Genomic DNA, 19,664 nt, shown 5'->3' with positions numbered 1-19,664 from the left:
TTCCATTCCCATTCTAGAATTGCCTAAGCCCTCAGCTGTAAAAATGTCCCTCTTCCCTTGTGTCTTTCCCCCTCAAACGAGATGAGCGGCTGAGCCGCTTCCCTTCCGTCGGATGAACGAGCCGGCGGCCAGGCGGGGCAGGACGGGGAGAGCAGGCGGGTGGGACCGGCCGGGCCCCGCTCTCCGTGGGCCTGGGAACGCTCACGCCTCTCTTCCCGTGAACTAGGTGGGGCTCCTCCTCACCACCGTGCCAAGTCCTCGGGACTGTGAGAACCCGCTCCTCGGAGCTTCATTTAGGGATTAACTTCCCCTGAGTCACCGCTCCTGAAAGGCTGTTCCTCATGATTGGCCTTGCTGGAATTCTCGCCCATGTCCTAACTCTGCCCACGGTTGCGGCAATCGCCGGCAGATGGTCGAGTTAGGAAAGCGGCCGACAACCGAGATGAGGGTAAGAGACCTCGCGGGTAACTGTCCAGGTGCACAGCTGGACTGGAGGCTCGGAATGCCCCTCAGGCCTGAGTTGCCCCTCTCTCCAGGCTCCCCCGACCCCGCTCCCTGGGACCTTCCCCTCCCCCGCAAAGATGCTCCCAAGAGCTAGCTTTTGCCCTGTACTTCTTGGTGCGTGTGATTACAGAGCGTTGTTTCCTTTGTCATTATCCTGCGTCCCACTGCAAGGTGTTCCTGTTCTGGGGGGTTGGCCAGGGCCGGCACACTGCCCCCCCCCTTGCCCCAGGAGGCCCATCTGTAAATGTGAAGAGAGGCTCTCATCCACTTGGCGGGGGAGGGGAAGTATGGGAAGTACTGATGCTGGATCAGAACCAGCACCGTCTTTAGCTGGAATGAGATCCTGAAGACCTGGGAAGACCTGGGAAGACCTCCAGGGCCTAGGAGCAGGGGGAAGAGTACCCGACAGAGGGAGGACAGAGGGGAGGGCAAAAGGGAAGAGGATTACAGAGGCACGCCCTCTTGTGAGATTACACAGTGATTAGCACGGTGAAAATGAATATGTATGAAGGCGACACTGATTATATTATGGGGGATCATTTGAATAATCATGAATATGTCTCCCTGCATTCGGACCTAATGGTACGGTTTTCCATCTTTAATGAGGCATCGGTGCCTTTTTGAAGAGCCAGGGAGAGCGGAGCAGGAGCAGGGAGAAGGGAATGAACAGCATAGGTCACAAGGTGTCAGCGAGTATTTTTCTCGCCGGCCGTGCTCTCCTCCCTGCAGGTCTGTTGCAGATCTGGGGGAAGATGTCTCATCATGCACTGGGTGCCTGCCCGTGCATGAGCTAAAGTGGTTTGCTGTTTCTTCTAAACCTACTCTGCACTTCACGAAGGGGGGAACTTGACACATTGTTCTTAGCCGATTATGAAACTGATTTTTAGGAAGTTTTCCAAGGCCACACAAGCTATAGGCCAAGGCTTCAGAACCATCCTTCAGATGCATTCCCAGGTGCATAAGTGAATATATTTCTCCTTTGTCTGGTCAGGTCTGGGTTATGCCCACTCTCCTGGCGTAATTACTGATGGATTGTTCCTTTCATGCGAAAACTGTAATAGTTGCAATATTCAGTGGTTTGAGGAAAGCACCCCTTCACTTCTTTCGTCCCTAGCAGGATGCCAGGTGCCCCTAAATGGCAGTGGTGGTTTTGGAGGGAGAGAGCCCAGGAGGGCAGGTGGCAGGAAGCAGGGAAGGCACCCAGGGGCGGCAGCATTTATGGGTCCTTGTGGATTGTTTAATGGGCGAAGGAGGAGGGCTTCGGAAGCGTAGAAGTTTCAGTCTCAAGAAACCGAGGTGGACTCGCTTCTCAGGGAAGATGTACGTGAAATCAGCCCTGCACAAGGTGGGGGCATGCCCCAGAACGCCAGCTCGTTATTGTCTGCAAAGAAGAACAGAGCTGTCCTCGGTCCAGACATGCTCCTGCAGGCGGTGCAAGCAAGGGAGGGGAGAGGTAATCTTGCGCCCAGGAGCTGGACAAGCCTGGGCTCAAACCAGCTCCTTCTCCCCCTACCCCCGTATGTGCTGTTTGGCCTTTGGCAAGCCCCCGCGCTCTCCCAGACCTGGGATGCTCAGCTGGAAGCTGGGCGGTGAGGCTGACATGCAACAGGGAGTGTACCCGAGGTGCCTGGCACAGGATGCCTAGCAATCCACGGGAGCTATTATTAGGTTCTCCCTGTGGGCTGCAGCCCCAACCCTTTTCGGGTTGCTGGCTGGGCGGGAACGGCAGCAGGAGGGGGCGGGGAGGTGTGATTCAGCTAGGCGCCCTGGCAAGGCTGCACCTTTCACATCAACGTTAGCGGGCACCTCCTGCCAGGAAAGTTCTCCGGGTCAGGCGCTAGCAAAGCAGCATTCCCACTGGAGTTCATTTTCCCAAGCTTCCAAACGAATGCATCCCCCTTCTGATTGACGTATCCTTTCTTTATGTATGCTAATACCTTAATTAGATTACAATCCGGTCTTGTCTCGGCAGGCTTTGTCTCTTAAGGGGACTTAGCCTATTTCAGGTCTTTTACATTAGACTTTAAAACTTGAATTATTAGGGTGACACTGGTTAATAAAATTGTGCAGGTTTCAGGTGTAAGGTTCTACAACACATCCTCTGTATATTGTGTTATGTGTTCACCACCCCCAGTCGAGTCACCTCCAAGGAGCCTAACTCTTACCCTTATTTTCCAAGTTCCTGAAGCAGGGGTTTCCCCAGTCTGGAGACCTCCCACTGGGACCAGGGTCCCTTCATTTATCCATTCAACAAAGACATATGTAAGTGGCTACTGGGACGTTGGATAATTTCTTTTTTGGTAAACAGAAGCAACCACATTTTACTTTCCTAACCTATGGACGGGCTTGTTCAGTGAGTTGTTGTGAAGGTTTGATGAAGTCATCCTTGGGGACCATAGTGTATGGTCTGTGGTAGGCACTCAAACCCCGAGTGAAGGAATAACCTTGACCTATGATTATCTTTGCTCTTGCCATGTGCCAGGCGCTTTGCTCCTCTGTGGGGACATAATGGCGAGCACCACACATGAGATCCTGCCCTTGTCCCACCGTCCACGAGGTATAGGGACTCACGAGTGACCCCCTGAGGGTTTGGAATAAGGCAGCTACTGGGGAAATACAGGGTGTTATGGGAGATCCTGGTCGGGGGGGCCCTGAGTGCCCCGGTGCAGAGCCCTCCAAGCAAGAAAGACTTCCTTCCAACATGAGACCCTGAAGAAGCAGTGGGATTGTGTCTTGCCAAGGGATTGGGGTCTGAGAAGAGGCTGGGAGGTAAGCCATGGCTGGGTTTGGAGGGCTGAGTTAGTGAACCACATGAAAGAGCCAGATTTTATCCCAGGGGCCCTGGGATGTTTAGGAGACGGGTCCACGGGCTTGATAAAAACCAGAGTGTGGAGGAACAGCCCGAGAGGGGCTGTGGTACCCCAGGGCTTTCCAGTCTGGGCCCCACGTGAGTGGTGGTCAACGGCCACGGCATCAGACCGCCTGGAACTGAGTGCCGACTCCGTCCCAGAGGCTGCGTGCCTGAGAAAGTGACCTAATCTCACACGTCCACTGAGATGATCGCAGGACTCAGCTCTTGGGATTGTATGAAAAGGTGGGTCCAATGAGAGAATGGGTACAGAGCAAAATACGCAGAACATTACCTGGCATAGAGTAAGTGCTCCCTAAGGGTTGGGCACTGTCCTTGCCCCTACGGCTCACACACCAGGAGCCCCCGATCCTGTGGCCAGCTATTCAGGATGCATCTGAAGAATGGAGGGGAGGGGAGGGCTTACCAACCGCCAGAGGATGGACGGGCACTCCGGAAACCTGGTGCTCCTCCTCCTCTTAGTGGAGCCACAGTTCTTACAAGTTCAGTTACTCGGTTTCAATAGCTGATTGGAAAAGGAGGAGCTGCCCACAGCAGGTCCCCTCGGAGGGGACAGTTGAACTGCTGGCAGTTCAAGGAAAATCGAAGTGCCGGGAGAAACAGATGCGAGAACCACAGGAACAGAGCAACTTGTGCTGGATCAGCACAGAGGCTAAGAGTCCTGTGCACCCAAGGCACGCTAAGGCTTCGCGATGTTCCAGGGCAGCTCCGGAGAGCGTAAAGGCTCTGTCCAGAACACGGCTCGGCCGTGAAGACTGGAGAGTGTTTTAGGCGCTTTAGGAACAACTCGGTGTTGGGCAGAACAGAGTAGACTCACAGCCCAGGGGTCGGCATCTCATTTCTGCACCTCAGCTCCAACCTGCCTGGCTGTCTGGGTCTTGCACCTGCTTTGATTTTTCTCTTCCAGTGGTTGGTTTTTGGATCTTTACCATTTTCTTTGCAGATTTTCAGTGGCAACCTGTCCTCATTAACCTCGCTGTCTTCTTGTGTCTCACCCCTGTGTTGTTGGGATTTGGTCATTTACTTCAAGATGTAATGACGTATACATGGCTTGTAATTATGAGGTAGGGTTAAGGCAGGGCCAGGCCTAAGGAATTAGCAAGGTGGTGACGGAAGGAGACTCGACTTGGGGTAGGAACACGCAGTACAGTACACAGATGATGTGTTCTGGAACTCTACACCCGAAGCCTATGTGATTTTATTAACCAATGTCACCCCAGTGAATTCAATTTAAAAAGTAATTAGCAAGAAAAAAAGCGGGGGAGAAAACTGTACTTGAACAATGATTGAAATAAAAAAAAAAACTTCAAAAAAAAAAAAGAAAAAAGCATATATGGCCATTTATTTGTATAAAGGTAGACGTTTTCTAGGTTTTTTGTTTGTTTATTTCCTCCAGCGAGATGGGAAGTGGGACAGGCTGAGTAAAACAAAGCCTTGGTTTCCTGCTGGGTGAAAACAAAGGTCACACCTTGGCAAGAGCCCTGGCCAGTGTGGCTCAGTCGATCGGAGCTTCATCCCGTAACCCTGGGCACATACCTGCCAGGGCACATACCTAGGCTGTGGGTTCAGTCCCTGGTTGGGGTGTGTACGGAGCCAACCAATTGATGTTTCTCTCTCCCTCCTTCTCAAAAATCAATAAACATATATCTTTAATAAAAAAAAACCCTTGACAAAAGGCACTTATTTTCTGCTGCTGGGTAGAAAAGTTGTGCTTTTCGAGCTTCTAAGCAACTTTCTCGCCTCCTGCATCTGGAAAAGACCCGTAAGAGGAATGCCATGGGTCACGAGAGTCACTTAGCTGAGTAAACACACACGAGTGATCAGAGGAGAATTACAAAGACTGCCCTAAGTAACCGAGTCAAAACTAACCGTTCTCAGTTGTCGGGACAGCAAAGGAAGCTGCCCAAACTACCATCCTTGGCACGTCATCCACGTATTTTAAAGACTAGCTGTTGAGGACAATATTTGATGGGAATAGTTTTGTTTTCTAACTTGTGGGAACGACAGCTTGGTGGAGGAATAACTGAGTGAATGCAGTTGGGGAAGAAATCTGGTAACCATAGATGCAGGATACTGGGGAAGACAAGGAATGGACAGGGTGATGTTAAAAAAAAAAAAGAAGAAGAAGAAGAAGAAGAAGATTCTGCCCTGGCTGGTGTGGCTCAGTGGATTGAGTGCCAGCCTGTGACGCAAGGGGTCACTGGCTCAATTCCCAGTCAGGGCACAAGCCTGGGTTGCGGGCCAGGTCCCTGGTTGGGGGCGTGCAAGAGGCAACCACACATTGACGTTTCTCTCCCACACTTTCTCCCTCCCTTCCCCTCAGTCTAAAAATAAATAAATAAAATTGTTTTAAAAAAAAGATTATAATTACTGCCAAATTTACGGCTCAATTCTGATTTGTATCAGTTGGATTTATAAGCTGTCCTTTGCCTGGGGTTTGCCAATTTGGTACGTACTGGTGGTCTTAATCCAGTATCTGGACCAGAAAGCAAACGTTTTCATCCTTGGAATCCCCGTTACAATTGAAAATTTTCCAAGGAGACGGCGGAGGCCAGATGGAAACACGGCATGCATTGCCCTGTTAGCGCTAAGCCCTTAGTTGGCGCTGCACGGCTGTGCTCTTCCTTACTTCACTCCTGAACACTTGAGCGTGCCTACTGTGTGCTGTGCCTGACACGGCTGCAGCGCACTAGAGCTCAGGAGTCCAGAGCAGTGAATCCGACAGGCCACGCCTTTGCCTCATGGGGTTTGTGTTCCAATGGGAGGGAGAGGAATTATAGATGCAATGTAATCACAGTTCCTAGATTTAGCTAATAAAAATAAATAAATAAATAAAGACACTCAAATTAAATCTGAATTGCAGACGAACAGTGAATAATTTTTTAGTGTAAGTCGGTTCTGAAGACGGCATGCATTGATTTGGCAGCCTTCACTACCATGCTGGGTAGTGGAAGGTGCTCTGGGCCAAATAAAGCAGAGTGGAGCTAGGGGGGGATGGGGGGCACTGTTAGTTAAGGCGGTCAGGGACGCTCCATCTGACGCTGACCACTGAGCAGAGACGTGACTGCAGCGAGGGAGGGGACCGGGCAGGTAGGTAGCGATGGAAAGACGGTCCAAGAAAGCAAGGACAGCGCTGCAGGGACCCCGGGGTCAGATTCCAGGATTAAGAACCTGGACTGTGCACCAGCAAGCTTTCCATAGCTGATGTTAAAAAACAAATTTCGACCGAGTACATGTAAAGATCAAATGGGCTTTGTTCAACAATTCATGAATCAGGCAGCAGCAGCCCGTGCAGCAATCAGGAAGAAGCTCTGAGGAGCTGTGCAGAATGGAAAGCCCTCAGAGGAGAGGGTGGGGAGGGGCGGAAAAAGGAAGTTGCCATCAAAGAGTGGATTGTGCCTGGGAAGGTCACCACTCTCTGGGGGAGGGGTGGGAGCCATCCTGCAGATGACTTCACTAGTGCCGGTCAGGTAATTCCAGATCCGCCAGTTCAAGGTCACATTCCTGGGAGAAGCTGAAACTACAGTCAGGTTAGATTTCAGGTCTTGGTTTGCTGAAGTGTGGCTTGGCACAAGCGACTCCATGTTCGGCCTCTTGTTTCTCTTTAGTTCTTCAACACTGAGACGGGCTGGTGTGACTTGTGGGTCAGTCCACATTTCCAATAGCCACACGTATCAGATGCTCATTCTACAATATGCTTATCAAGGTTTTAGGTGGTCAAGGGTGGAAAAGGACAAAGAATGGGGAGGAAGCAGAGCAGTATGGGAAATTGTTGTGTGCTACATGAAAATGGGCTTTGGCCTCCAAGCTCTATACCCCGGGCAGCAAGGGTTCTTGGGGACCTTATGCTACCACATTGCTCCGTGCTAGAGAGCACTGCTGGAGTGTCCAAAGGCAGGTGAGCCTGTCAGATGGAAGGTCTGCTTTAAACCCCAACCTGCAGGCATAATATGGTATCAGTGTGAGTACCCCTGTTATTTCTATGTGTGCACGTACACCTCAAGGCCATAGCATCCACTGGCCTGGATGCCGATGAAGGATGATTTTCCAGCCCTGGCTGGTGTGGCTCAGTGGGGTGGGCATCGTCCTGGGAACCAAAAGATCAAAAGGTTGCTGGTTCGACTCCCGGTCAGGGCACATGCTTGGGTTGCAGGTCAGGTCCCAGGTTGGGGGTGTGCGAGAGGCAACCAACTGATCTTGTTTCTCTCCCTCTCTTTCCATGTCTCTAAAAAAATAAATACAAATATTTTTTAAAAAGAATGGTTTTCCAAATGCAACCTAGAGATCCACAGCTCTAAGACAAGGGCGTTTGCTTTTTAGTTCTTAGTGCTTACATATTCTCATCTTAGCTAAGTTTTTTTTTCTTGTGTGACAGTTCCCTAGCGGAAACAATAGAACTGTTTTAACACAAAATAGACAGGGTGAGAAGATGAAAACCCAAGCAGTTGTTCTCCCTGGTCTGCCTGTGAGTCCCTCAGCCCCTGCCCGTGTGATCACGGCGGCGTCTTGCAGTGGTCTTGGGGTTACAGGTGGCAAGAATTCCCTCCTCTTTCATGGCAAGACTGGATTCGCTCAGGATCAAGGGATCGGACACTTTTATCAGTAGTTTTCTCATTCATCCCAATGCTTTATTATTTAGTAGGTTCCAGGGAGGCAGCCTTTGGGATACTTCTGTGTATGTTCTCTCTTTCCTCTCCAGACACCTGGCTCTGTGGCCTCAGGCAGGGTGGGTGAGGTGGAAGATGAGGCTGGAGTCAAGTCAGCAAAGCCTCAGAAGGGGCAAAATCAGCCACAGCCAAAACTGGCTACCCTCCCCCCACCCCACTATGGCCTGGGCATGGAAAACCTAGACTACACTTTAGGATCCACATTCACATGACTTTGCTCTTCTATGATCTTAATTAGTATGTTCAAAAAAAGATTTTATTTATTTTATTTTTAGAGAGGGAAGGGAGGGAGAAAGAGAGAGAGAGAGAGAGAGAAACATCAATGTGTGGTTGCTGGCGGCTGTGGCCTGCAACCCAGGCATGTGCCTTGACTGGGAATTGAATCTGTGATTCTTTGGTTCACAGCCCGAGCTCAATCCACTGAGCTATACCAGTCAAGGCAGATTTTATTTATTTATTTTTAAAGAGAGGGTAAGAGAAGGAGAGAAACATCAATGATTGGTTGCCTCTCACATGTCCCCTACTGGGGACCTGGCCCACAACGCAGGCATGTGCTCTGACTGGGAATCGAACCGGAGACTTTTAGTTTCGCAGGCTCATGCTCAATCCACTGAGCTCCACCAGCCAGGGTTTAATTAGCATTTTAAAATTCTTCCAGAACTCACCTGCCCAACAAAATGGTTTGTTGGTGGTTCTAGAAACTTCTCCAAAGACCCATCAACTCTTCAATGAAGAAACATAATAATGCTATAGGGTTCTTTTTACAAAATGTATTTTATTGGTTATGCTAATACAGTTGTAGTGCTGCAGGGTTCTTGACATCCTGCACCTAAAAGTCCTCACCCCGCTGTTCCTACCAATCCCCTGGCTCTTACACCTCCTAGCCAATTTCACCTAAAACCCAGTGTCTACTTCTCAATAAATTCTGACCTTACCAGACTGCCTCTGAGACGCTGCCTAAAGTTTTTGACCTTCCTGACCACAGTAAGCCTTCAACACAACCTTGCTATATATCACCAAGTTGTGAAGATCCCATCTGGGGGGACAGCTTTTGAAAGGTGGGCCTTTTTCTTTCAGCGGAAAGACACAGCGTGGTTCATATGCAGTTAACGTGATCAGCCGTTGCTCAAGGGCTGCTTGGTGGGAGAAGCTGGTGGAAAAGTGGTTAGTGAACAGCTGAGGAGTGTCTGTAAGGGATCAGGTGGGAGGTCATGCTCCCACTCAGACATCCGTGTGGGCAGGCACGGAGGGCGCGCTTTCCGAGAAGGCTGTAGGGAGAGCTGGCAGCCGTCTCCTCCGGGCCCGGGTGTGGGAGGGGCAGTGTGATGGGACAGGGTGGGAGGAAGGACCCCGCCGTGGAGGATGGAGTGGGAGGAGGTATGTTTTCGGGCCTCCTGAACTGGAAGCAATTGTCAGTCCCTCGGCAATTCACTGGGATCTGCAGCTGGGGAGACATCAGGGCCAGATTTGGAAATCCAGAATACAGAGATACTTGAGCCCTGGCTGGTGTGGCTCAGTGGACTGAGTGCTGGCCTGTGAACCAAAAGGTCATGGGTTGGATTCCCAGTCAGGGCACATGCCTGGGTTGCGGGCCAGGTTCCTAGTTCAGGGTGTGCAAGAGGCAACCACACATTGATGTTTCTCTCCCTCTCTTTACCCCTCTCTTCCCCTCTCTCTAAAAATAAATAAAAATATCTTTTTTTAAAGAGAGAGAGAGAGAGATACTTGGAGCCCTGAGAGTTGAATCTGTTTTCCTAAAAAGTGGAGATTTAGAAAAGGTCAAAGATAGAACCTTGAGAAAGTCCCTATGTAACAGGGATGCAGAAAAGTCAGCTACGAAGACAGACTGAGAAGGAATGGCCTTCACGGATGGAAAGGAGGAAGGTGTGGAAGTTAAGGGAAGAGAGAACTTCAAGGAGGGGGTCACGTGGGGAGCCCCCTGCAGAACCCTCAAAGTAGGGAAAACCTTTCAGACTACAGTTTCCCTGAAGGCAGGCAGCCAGAAAGGGGCCAGAGGGTCTTTTATGGCCGCAGGAAAGGGGTCTTGATACCTTCTGACTCACTTTGTGTTTAGAAGGCGGGAGTAGCATGGACTAGGTAAAAGAGTCTCTAGGCAGGTGGGCAGCGCAACAAGACACACTCTACCATTTAACGCTCTCTTTGCCTGGCTGCTGGGTAGTGTGCCTAGTGCCCGAGGCAGCGTCACGGGTTGTGGGTCATGTCCCACGTTTCCCACGTGCTCCGGTGGAGCTGACTCCACTCCTGTGTGGGACGGACTGGGGTGGACAGGGTGGGACAAGGTCCCAGAAGAGGTGCAGCCGGGAAGGGAGGACCCAGGAGCTGGAGCTAACTGTAAGTGACGCAATCTGGTCCAAGGTTACATTTGGGGAGAGGCCTGAGGTGGAGGCTCAGAAGCGGTGTGATGATGCTTCTTGACCTGATACTTGGCGTGGGTTCATTCGGTGCCAGTGCATTTGTTTGACTTCCCCCCACCTGGGCCATCCGTGTGGTGAAATGAAGGAATATAGGTTTTCACTGCGTCCAGCAAAAGTTGAACCTGTCCACTCAAGGACATTTTTCATACTCGGTAGCTTTTAGACTCTTGATGAATCACATCTATATATTCACTTACAAATGAAACACAAGGAGGCCTATTCCAAGATCTCATGCACAGTACAAATCATACACAGAGTGGGTGTCAGAGATGGTCGAAATGATGATTGACTAAGAAAAGTCATCAAACTTGTAATTTTCTTTATTAGCAGAGTAAAGTATTATACTCTTGTTTTAGTTCTTAATATTCAATATGCATTTTTTGGGGGGGATCTTGATATCACATTGTAATAAAGTGATTTGAAGATTTGTTCTAAGTTGAATTTTCTTTTTCTAATTTTGGTTGTTTCAAATGCTGTCATAGTGGGAAAAGGTGCTTCCCAAAGTCAGGTGCCATCGGAAGGGGTGGGTTCCTTTCACTGCTTATGTAATGCTCATTTTTAACCCCACCTACCAACTATGCCAGCGGTGTCGTTGAAAGGTGGGTGAAAACTCCCGGTGTCCTGATGTCAGCCCATTGTTCCTGCCAGGTAACCCAGAAGATGTTGTATCGGATGGATATATTTTAGACAAATAGGCTCAAATACACTGAAAGTCTTCATCTGGAAGGTTTTTAATTTTTAACAGTTTAGAGAATTTTGTTTATGATATTTTGAGTGAACGTATCTGATACGTATGGAAGGTAATATGGTGACTTCACAGCATCTGTTTCTAAAATGCTCTCTCCATAGCTGGGCTTTCTCAAAAAAAAAAAAAAGAAGAAGAAGAAGAAGAAGCCCTGGCTGGTGTAGCTCAGTGGATTGAGCGCGGGCTGCGAACCAAAGCGTCGCAGGTTCGATTCCCAGTCAGGGCACATGCCTGGGTTGCAGGCCACAGCCCCCAGCAATTGCACATTGATGTTTCTCTCTCTCTCTCTTTCTCCCTCCCTTCCCTCTCTAAAAATAAATAAATAAAATCTTTAAAAAAATAAAAAAATAAAATATTTTATTTATTTTTAGAGAGAGGGAAAGGGAGACACACAGAAAGGGAGAGAAACATCAATGTCTTACACCCCCCCCCCCATCTGGGGATCTGGCCCTGAACCCAGGCAAGTGCCCTGACTGGGAATTGAACCGGCAACCCCTGTGGTTCGCAGACCGGCACTCAATCCACTGAGCCACACCAGCCAGGGCTTGACTTTCTTCCTAAACGCAGCCTTTTTTTGTAGTTAAATATTATCTTTGCCTCAAAAAGACACACTAAACATTTTTTATTCTCATAAAATATCTGCCAGATAGCATATTATAGACATTTACCAAAAGCAAAGGTCAGCAAGTTTGAAACTACTTTTAAAAGACAGTGAATAATGTTAAGTTCTTTACTATAACATAACCAGCAAACCACTGTGCGATACAAAAGATCGTAATGGTCACGCCTCATCTTTCAAAGTGCAGCCGAGTTTCTCTTGAAGGGACTTGTTATGTCCTTACGCCTCTGCCCCCTAAAAACACAATTAGCCTCGCTGATGAAATTCTGTAGCCATCTATGAACTTCTGGCTTCAATACAGTAGCTTATTTGTGAATGATTCAGGGAGAACATTTTTGTATGTGTGTTGGAATTTTTGTAATTTAATCCCAGAATGTTAACTTCCTGTATAGAAGCTGCTTCTTTAGTTGTTATTGTTACAGAGTAGATTGTTCTGATGTACAAAAACCATTTACTGTTGAGAACATATACTTTCTCTGCTCAACTTTTTTATTTCGTGGTTCATAAAAACTAAGTTTTTTCAGGTATGTCATCGTTGGAACAAGATCAAGCATATACCCTAAGCAACGGCATGTTAGAAATAGCTACACTTTTCTTTCAACAGCACGGCAATCCTCCCACACTGTGTAATTTATTCTGATACATGTTTCTTCAAATCTACAGCAATATTTCCTAAGCGTCTTCCAACTGTTTGCTGACAAATGAATGTATTTTATTTTGCAGTCACATTTTTCTGGTTATTTTCATATTTTAACATTTGTTTATATTTGTGTTTTCTACCTTTCCAGAAATAACCAATGTTTCCCCAGTGCCATGTGGCTTTTGGTCTTTTGGCATTTAATGTATCATTCAACTTAGCAAAAATTATAAAAGTATTTGATAATATCTCATCTTCAAACGCCATTGAAAAAAGCCCCGTGTAGTTGTTTAATCAATCTTGATGTTCTGAACACCTAATTTTTGAATGTCTTTCTGTGCGTGAGGACACTGGGGAGGCTTCAGTGAGCCCAAGTTCTCCATTGCCCTTGACCTCACAGGTTTCTTGTCTCACGGGGAGGGACTCAGATAAACATTCTGGGAAAAGAACAGCTTCGGGACACAGGTCGGGGCACCTGCACGCAGCTTGTATGAGGTCAGGGAAGGCTTCTCTAAGCGAGTGCCATAAATTCAGGCCTGGAGATAAATGGGAGGTAGGTGAAAGCAGCTGGGGAAGGGTGGGGAGAGTCTTCCAGAAAGAGGAGACAGCCGGTGGCTCTCACCGTCAGGAATTCAAAAAACAAAAAGTCCAACAAGACTGTATCTTAGAATGTGAGGAGGGAGAAGCCGGGCACGTGGCCGGGCACGTGGGTGGCATCATGGAGAGCCTTCTAAGTCACTGTTGCGGAATCTGGACCTTCTGTAAGGACAACAGAGAGATATGGAAAGGTCTGAGCAGAGGGCTGGCAAGATCTCTCTAGAGAGGTTCGTAGAGGGTTCACTGTGGAGGATGTTTTGGATGTTGACCAGGCTGGCGGCCTGGAGATCAGTGAGTGACCGGTTCCAAACTGAGGTGACAGGCCAGAGGGTGAGTCAGGACGATGGACATGGAGAGCAGGGGTCAGAATCAGCAGATCCTTGGGAGGTGGAACCTACAGAGGTGGCAACGGGGCAGATGGGAGGGAGTAAATGCCATTAGGGAGTGGTGCCAATGGGGAGATGGATCGGCTTGGTAGAGTCTGGGGCTGAGTTTCCTGGAAGCAGGCTCTGGAAATCCAGCTGTGAGGGAGGCAGAATTAGACAGAAGGAAACGTTGATGCCCTGGCTGGGGTAGACCAGTGGACTGAGTGTGGGCCTGCAAACCAAAGGGTCGCTAGTTCGATTCCCAGTCAGGGCACAAGCCTGGGTTGGGAGCCAGGTCCCTGCAGGCGGCACGTGAAAGGCAACCACACATTGATGTTTCTTCCCTTCTCTTTCTCCCTCCCTTCCTCTTTCTAGAAAACAAAAACAAAAATGTTGACCCACAATGCTATGGAGATTGAAACCTCAGCCAATTGATAGGGAACTCGGGAGCTCGGGTGGCCATTCAGAATTGGCCCAAATAAGGCAAGAGGGCCAAGCTTTTGTACCTTGGCACAGCCAGACATTGTGTGCTGCCTGGAAGGGGAATAAACTTGGGCAAGACAGGTCCCAGGAACTGACACAAGACAGTAGCCAGTTTGCAGGGAGGAGCTCAGCTGTGAGTAGTCAGCAGCTAATGTTCCCAGCCACTGGGGCTTGGGTGTGTACACCCTGAAGAGAGGGTCCGGACAAAGCACTACAGTACACACTACAGTGGCGGAAGATCTTATGTTTCCCTTAGGACATACTTATTTTTAGGGGTCTGGAGGTTTATTATCCATTCCCTAGTTTGCAAACAACTAGTTCATTTCAACTATGGGGTGTGCAGGGCGTTTTGCTAACTGGTGGGGTCTCGTGCGGGGTGGGGGGCGGGGTGGGGTGGGTGTTGGGGGCAGATGCAAGGATGAATAATCACATACGCAGCTCTCAGGCAGCCTCCTTACTGCCGGGGACCAATGAGATTCATTCTCAGGTGGAACTGAGTCCCCATTTCCTGTGGATTCTCTCCTTCTCCTCCTACGTTTAAGCCCGATTGCCTTTCCTTTTCTCGGGTACTTTTCTAGCTTTCTCTTCCCCTCCCTTTGGAATTGAAAGAGCCGGAAATTAGCCCAAACCCCAGTTCCTTTCAAGGAAGCCCGGATATAATGTGAAAGTCACGGAGGGTTCAAGAACCTTACAAAATTCTCAAAAGGCCTCGTCCTTGGCCCATAGCACCTGAAGAATCCTTTGTTGACCTCCCAACACCCCCACCCCCCCACACACTTTCTGGTTCTTCTGTGATTCTCCCAAGTTCATAAAGTGAGACTTTGGCTCGGTCCCTGCCCTCCTCTTCCCAGCATGTAGGCCTCTAGAGCTATAGGAGACAAAGAATCCTGGATCCATCCAGCAGCCGGGACCGAGGATGCCATTGAGATGCGCCTGACTCTGAACAGCTGAATTAATTAAACGAGGAGGCCATGAGACTTAGGTGGCTTTGGCGTCCTGGTGACCACCGGCAAACCAAACTCTAAGCCTGGAAAGGCTTCGAGATTACAAAATCAAAACGCTGAGGACAGTCACCAACAGCCCACAGGGCTTTCAACTGCAGGCAGTCAAGTAAGGCCCTTCCTTTGTTTCTGCGCCTCCTCCCCGTCCTTCATTCCTCGGCTTATGTAGGTGGAGCGCTCCAAGCCAGGGGTCCCCAACCCCAGGTCGGGGCCTGTTGGGAGCCAGGCTGCACAGCAGGAGGTGAGCTCGAATGCAATGCCCTTGCAGCATCCGGAAACCATCCCCCCCCACCCAGGGCCTGGGAAAAATTGACTTCCACGAAACCGGTCCCTGGTCCCGAGAAGGTTGGTGACCACCGCTGCTGCTCCTAACCACTGCTGGCTTGGCAACGCCTCATTAGCATAGGTTTTTGCTCAAATAAACTCTTAAAAAATTTTTCCTGTGCTCGGTGTATCTTTGAACAGAACACAACCCCCACCCCTCCAGGCAACTGAGGGAAAGGCCTCGGCATGCATTTCCAAAGTGAGGCTCAGGAGCAGGGAGGAGTCTCTGCCTCGGAAAATCTCCTGATGAAACTGACTAACAAAGGAAAAGGAAAATCCTTTCCTAGATCCCCCCTCTGTTTATTTCTGTTAGGCAAATAATAATTTAAATCTTGTTATCACGTCTTTCAAGGGTACAGTTGGGGGAAATAAAGTACATCCCCATAATACTACTGTTTTAAACTACTATGCTAAACATAAAAGATTGATTTTTTTCTCTTTGCTGACCACTCAGCTACAGATCTTTACATTATAATTCTAGTGTTGAACAGTGTAGTAATTCCCTTAAAAGCACGCCAACAAATTGGACATATTAAACTCTCTATAAACGCCTAGGCCTAGCCTCATTTAGAGCTAAAAAATGTGTAGTTCAAGTCACAGGGCGGGGCGGGGGGGGGGCTGTTGAGGAGGGTTTTCAAGGACTTTTGATGGTGGGATAAAGGCTTTTCTTGTTTTTCTATTCCTTTCCCTCAAGGAACGCACCTTTGTGTGCTCTGCCTAACAAAGGAATCTCCCAATTTCATAGTGGAATTTGAGGGTGGAGGGAATGTGATGTGTACACTGATATCTATATAGCCTGCAAAGCCGGCTTCAAACCACAAAAGGATTAAAAGAAAAAAAAAAAAAGCTGGGATTTTGCAATATACCGATTGGAGGAAAAAAAACCCCAGACTTACAGAGCTAGCAATAATAACAGCAAGGACCAAATCCGAAAGGGTTTGGAATGCCTTTAGTTTCTATTTGGTGTAAGAATAATATGATTTCTTTGTTCCGTCCCTTCTTATCTACAGCACTCCAATAATAGCTTATTCCATTCTCACAGTTAGCCCAGTTACTACTTCTGCTGTTGTCCAAAGCTGAGTGGTGCCCAAGATCACTTTACATATGCAGAACAACAGAAAGAACGTTTGCACTGATTTTTGGGGAAGTGGGGTAGTGGCATTTTTAAAAAAAACATTTGCACTAAAATTTTTTTTTTTTTTTTCTGCTGTGAAATTGAAGGATTTCCTCCAATGGACTAAGATGCATGCTCTGCTTTTAACTCTTGCTCTACCTGGCAGAGGGGTTTCTCCGGAGAAATCTACAGAGCTGAGACAACTGGCAAGAAATGATCTTTTACTGTGGGTTGTTAATGGTTTTTAAAAGTAGATGCCCTGTTATCTGTGGCTGCTTTTTTGCAGATGATGAATAGAGCTTTCAAGCTGACTTCCTCCAGCCTAGGTTTGACCAAAACACTGGGCTTTGCACCAAGCTCTGCTCAAAAAGTATTTGGCATTATGGAGCCTCCAGGCAGTTCTACACTAAGACACTTTATGCTAAGCAATCCAGACTTTAGTGTAATGCTAACCATTCAAAACGCTGCTGAGCTGTGCTTTCAACTCTTAAGAGAAGGGCATGGGGGAGGGGCAAGAGAGCGTTTGCAGTAAACAAAGATTCCGAATCCAGGGAAGCTAGGATTGACTCCAGTATGCCTATTATGAAATTCCATATATCGTAGTAGTAGTAGTACGGGTAGTGTTATCAAGGTTTCTGATAAGCAGGCCTTTGGATACTTTTCAATGCATGCAATGTTTTCACATGCATACTAATCAGGGCCCACTTCGGGGAGAAGAAAAAAAGGCCTCCTTTCAAATGAAATCAAGCCCAGGTAAAGCTGAAACTCAACCCACAGAGTACCCGCACTGTTTTCAGGCTAAAAGAAGATGAGTTTCTATCTCATCATCTTGCAACACTGATAAACGTGAGGCCGTGGCTGGCAAAATTTGCAGATTACATAGGTCTTTCTAAGCACGTGGAAACGTTGTGTCCCCGTTTACGTGCCACTGCAAGCAGGTTGCTGTGTCAAACGAGGGACCAACAGCTCTCCTGTTCGGCAATCATTTGGCTCATTTACATGAAAAGCCTTAAAAAGCAAAAATGGTACTTCAATTTACATCACACCGTGTCCCCATAACAGAGAACAATGGCTTCCTCCGTGGAAGTTAATGCAAAGGAGAGGCACACTGAGATTTAAAAAAACAACAAAACCAACTTCTCAGCACTTTGCAAATAGTAACCAATTAATCTCATTTAAAATAAAACACAGAACCGCTTCCTATGCTGGGAGTTTTCACTGCAACAGGGGCGAGCCTTTTGAAGAGGTTAAGGTGACATTTTTCAGATGCTTCTGTTTTGTGCTGCTCCTAGGGACGCACAATCAGTGTGATAGGAGGGTTCTCTCTCCCTTTAAAAGACCTGTCCACTGAGCGCAGGCCCGTGAACCAGGTAGGAGCCAGAGCCAGGACGCAGGACTGGATAAATAGCATACCTGAGGGGGGGGGTCAGATATTGTCTCTGTCGGATGTGTTGACGATGATACATCTTTGTGGGCTTTATGGGGTATGTGTATCCTTTTGTGTTCTGCAGGCCAGGACCACCTGCTGTATGCTCAATATGTGCTTGCTACCTTTGTACGCCACCTCCCCTCTCGAATTTAAAGACCTAGTTATTACATGTTGTTTACTCAATACCATTCCCCTATTTAAAAAAAAAACCCAACAACACCGCATAACAACCCCAAAACCCAAGCACATGAACAGAACATGCCATGTTTCAATTTGGCCCCAGAGGCTTTTTCTCTGCAAGCAAAATGTGTGTCTTTTACACCAGGGCTTTCTGCCCACCCTGGGGGGGTGTCTTCCACTCTTTTGTGGCTCAGTGGAAGGCGAGGAGGGCTCCAGACCACTAACTAAACCGAAGAGAGCCCCTTCTTGCACCTCCAGGGAGAATTTCAGATTGACTTTATCTGCAGATAGCGTGCTCTCTTCTTACTTATTTGCCACCGTTACGAGGATAACAAAACACCACCTTGGCTTCAAGATCCCGGGTAGAGGCTCACGGTCTTTCTCAACCATCTTTGGCGAGGCCTTGCTTCCTTCCACTCGAGTAAGTTGCGGCTTGGGGCCATGGAGAGGACTGGGTGAGCGCCTGAAATGTCGTTTGAAAAAAAAAGCAGCCCTCCCTCCATCCCCTCACCACCACCACCACCCCGCTCTCCGGGGCGAAGCTGCAATCCAGCAGCCCCAGATGGGCGAGACTTGGCAGGTCTGCGGGGCTCGTCTTCCCTCCGCGCCGCGGCACCGGCCGGCCGCGGGGCTTCGCGCTCTGGCTCCCGAAGCCTCCCTCCCCCCACCGGCCGCCCCCTCCCCCTCTCCCGCGCTCCCTTTTGTTCGCTCGCCGCTCGGCCCGAGCCACCGCCGCCGGGCACGCACCTCCAGCCGTAGGCCCCGGGCTCCGGGGCCGGCCCGTCACCGCCGCGCGGCCTAGAGCGCGGCGCCCGGGGAGGCGCGGGGCCCGGGCCGGGCGCACGGCGAGGGCGCACCGCGAGGCCGCGGCGGCGGCGGCGGGTCGGCCCGGGAGCCTGGGAGGCGGCGGCGGCGGCAGCTGCGGCGCGAGGCCGCTCCACCACACACGCACACACAGACCCCGGCAGCGGGAATGCAGATGACACGCCCGTAACATGGAAGCCGCCGCCGCCGTTACGACGACAGCCGCCGCAGCTTCAGCAGCAGCCGCCGGCGGCGCCGCGCTCAACAGAGGTCATCCGAGCTGCGGCCCAGACGCCCGGGCTTGACCGCTGTGAAGGCCAACCCCGGGAAGGGGGTGGGTGTGCGCCTGGGGGGCGGGGGCCGGGAGGGAGCCGGCTAGTGAGGGGCGTAGGGCCGTGGAGGAAGGGGCGCGCGGGGGCCCCGGGGCGAGCCGTGGGCGCGGCTCTTCGTGCCACCCCGCGGCGTGGAGTGAGCGTGTGAGGTTCAGGCCGTTTCGCCTGACTGCAGTGGCCTGTCCTATGCTGGCCTTGGGGAGAGCCAGCCCTCGCGCCCGGCCGGCTTCCTTGGGGGGCCGAGGACAAGCGGGTTCTGCTAGGCCCCACAGGTTCAGAGAGGGGGGCCACGTGAGCGCAGGAGCTTGCCTGCTCCCCCTCAGGGCGGGCTGAGCATAGAGGATTTTTAAAGGCCTCTGTGCCCCTCTTTCCCACTGCCCCCTTCGCTTGCCCCCCACCCCCACCCCAGGCATCTCTGCTCCTCTGCCCCGAGGTGAAAGGATTTGGACTTCTCCCCCCAGGTGCTTGAAAGAAGAGAAGGTTGGAGGAGGAGGAGACTGGGGGTGGGGGGGTTGCTGGTGGTGGTGACAGGGCTGGGAGAGGGAGAGACAGAGAGAGG

The 19,664-nt window shown here is 49.9% G+C and overlaps 1 protein-coding gene across 6 annotated transcripts in view; it reads left to right on the top strand.

Moving 5' to 3' along the window:
* The first annotated feature begins 18,837 nt into the window (after window positions 1-18,837).
* The window catches only part of ZNF532 (zinc finger protein 532), a 98,859-nt gene continuing 98,032 nt past the window's right edge, over window positions 18,838-19,664 (top strand). For 5 of the 6 annotated variants that reach the window (XM_036010073.1, XM_036010069.1, XM_036010072.1 and 2 more), the window contains exon 1: window positions 18,838-19,107. The gene's annotated coding sequence lies outside the window, so the exon portion shown is untranslated. The remainder of the gene's footprint in view (window positions 19,108-19,664) is intronic. The other variant, XM_036010071.1, reaches the window with a different exon arrangement.

The sequence above is a fragment of the Phyllostomus discolor genome, chromosome 9 (assembly GCF_004126475.2).
Source record: "Phyllostomus discolor isolate MPI-MPIP mPhyDis1 chromosome 9, mPhyDis1.pri.v3, whole genome shotgun sequence".
In the NCBI taxonomy this organism is placed as follows: Eukaryota; Metazoa; Chordata; class Mammalia; order Chiroptera; family Phyllostomidae; genus Phyllostomus; species Phyllostomus discolor.
Note: the sequence above shows the minus strand (reverse complement) of the source record. Positions and strands in the feature narration are given on the sequence as shown.